The following is a 2,386-nucleotide window of genomic DNA, read 5'->3' as shown; positions in this document are numbered from 1 at the left end:
ATCACTTTTAAATAGAACAATTGCAACTAAAAGCTTGTCTTTCTTGAGGAATAATGCTATGAAATATATGTTTGTTTTTAGCATTATCAGTCGTAATCATTCAACAATTCAATCCATCTGCGCTGCCTCATGTTCAGTTGTTTCTGATTAAATATGTGTTGAAGACTTTTGTGGTCGGTATATATAATACTTTTGACCCCATATAAGTAGTGCCTCCAAGTCTTTAATGCAAAAACAACCGCGCCTAATTCCAAATCATGCGTCGTATAGTTCTGCTCGTGAATCTTCAATTGTCTAGATTCATAAGCAATTACTTTCATTCGTTGCATTAATACACAACCGAGACCTTGCTTTGAGGCGTCACAATATATCACAAAATCATCATTCCCTTCATGTAATGACAATATAGGTGCCGTAGTTAACTTTTTCTTCAACAATTGAAACGCTTTTTCTTGTTCATCCTTCCATTCAAATTTTCTCCCTTTATGCGTTAATGCAGTCAAATGTTTTGCTATTTTGGAAAAATCTTGGATGAATCTCTTGTAATAACCAGCTAGCCCTAAAAATTGGCGTATGTGTTTCGGAGTTTTCGGGGTTTCCCACTTTTCAACGGTTTCAATCTTTGCTGGATCCACCTGAATACCTTTTTTGTTCACTATATGACCGAGGAATTGAACTTCTTCCAACCAAAATGCACACTTTGAAAACTTAGCGTACAATTTTTCTTTTCTCAGCAACTCTAGCACTTTTCTCAAATGTTCTTCGTGCTCTTGATCATTCTTCGAGTAAATAAGTATGTCATCGATGAAAACAATGACAAACTTGTCAAGATATGGCCCACACACTCGGTTCATGAGGTCCATGAACACAGCTGGTGCGTTAGTCAATCCAAACGGCATAACCATAAACTCGTAATGACCGTAACGTGTCCTAAAAGCAGTCTTCGGAATGTCTTCCTCTTTCACCCGCATTTGGTGATATCCAGAATGTAAATCGATCTTCGAATAAACCGACGAGCCTTGTAGTTGATCAAATAAGTCGTCGATTCTCGGTAATGGGTAACGGTTCTTGATGGTAAGTTTGTTAAACTCTCGGTAGTTGATACACAACCTGAATGTACCATCTTTCTTCTTGACAAACAGAACAGGAGCTCCCCATGGTGTTGTACTTGGTCGAATGAAACCATGCTCTAAAAGTTCCTGTAACTGACTTTGTAATTCTTTCATTTCGCTGGGTGCGAGTCTGTATGGAGCACGAGCTATTGGTGCAGCTCCTGGTACAAGGTCTATTTGAAATTCAACGGATCGATGTGGGGGTAATCCCTGTAATTCTTTCGGAAATACATCGGAAAATTCTGTTGCGACGGGAACATCACTGATGTTCTTTTCTTCAGGTTTAACTTCCTCGATGTGTGCTAGAATGACGTAACAACCTTTTCTTATTAGTTTTTGCGCCTTCAAACTACTAATAAGATTTAACTTCGCGTTGTTCTTTTCTCCGTACACCATTAAAGGTTTTCCTTTTTCACGCATAATGCGAATCGCATTTTTGTAACAAACGACCTCTGCTCTTACCTTCTTCAACCAGTCCATGCCAATTGTTATATCAAAACTCCCTAACTCGACTGGTATTAAATCAATCTTAAACGTTTCATCACCCAGTTTAATTTCTCTATCCCGACATATATTATCTGCTGAAATTAATTTACCATTTGCTAATTCGAGTAAAAATTTATTATCCAAAGGCGTCAATGGGCAACTTAATTTAGCACAAAAATCTCTACTCATATAGCTTCTATCCTCACCCGAATCAAATAAAACATAAGCAGATTTATCGTCAATAAGAAACGTACCCGTAACAAGCTCCGGGTCTTCCTGTGCTTCTGCCGCATTAATATTGAAAACTCTTCCACGGCCCTGCCCATTAGTATTCCCCTGATTCGGGCAATTTCTAATAATGTGACCCGGTTTTTTACATTTATAACAAACAGCGTTGGTATTACTTGCTCCGACACTATTCGTTTCGGCATTACTTGTTCCGAAATTATTTGTTCCTTTAGTTCTGTTAAACTTTGGTCCGTAGACCTCACACTTTGTCGCGCTATGACCATTTCTTTTACACCTGTTGCAAAATGTCATGCAAAACCCCTGATGATTTTCTTCACACCAATGACATGGCTGTTTTTGGTTTTTGTTGCCGTTGTTGTTATTGAGATTGTTGTTGGGATTGTTATTGTTGTTGAAACGGTTGTTGTAGTTGTTGTTGTTGTTGGGATGTTTGTTGTAGTTATTGTTAGGATTGCGGTTATTGTTGCGATTGTTGTTGCGGTTGTTGGGATAGTTGTTGCGATTGTGGTTGTAATTGTTGTTGTTGTTGTTGTTGTTGT

This window comes from Rutidosis leptorrhynchoides, chromosome 2, assembly GCF_046630445.1.
Source record: "Rutidosis leptorrhynchoides isolate AG116_Rl617_1_P2 chromosome 2, CSIRO_AGI_Rlap_v1, whole genome shotgun sequence".
Classification (NCBI taxonomy): Eukaryota; Viridiplantae; Streptophyta; class Magnoliopsida; order Asterales; family Asteraceae; genus Rutidosis; species Rutidosis leptorrhynchoides.
This window is presented reverse-complemented; position numbering follows the sequence as displayed.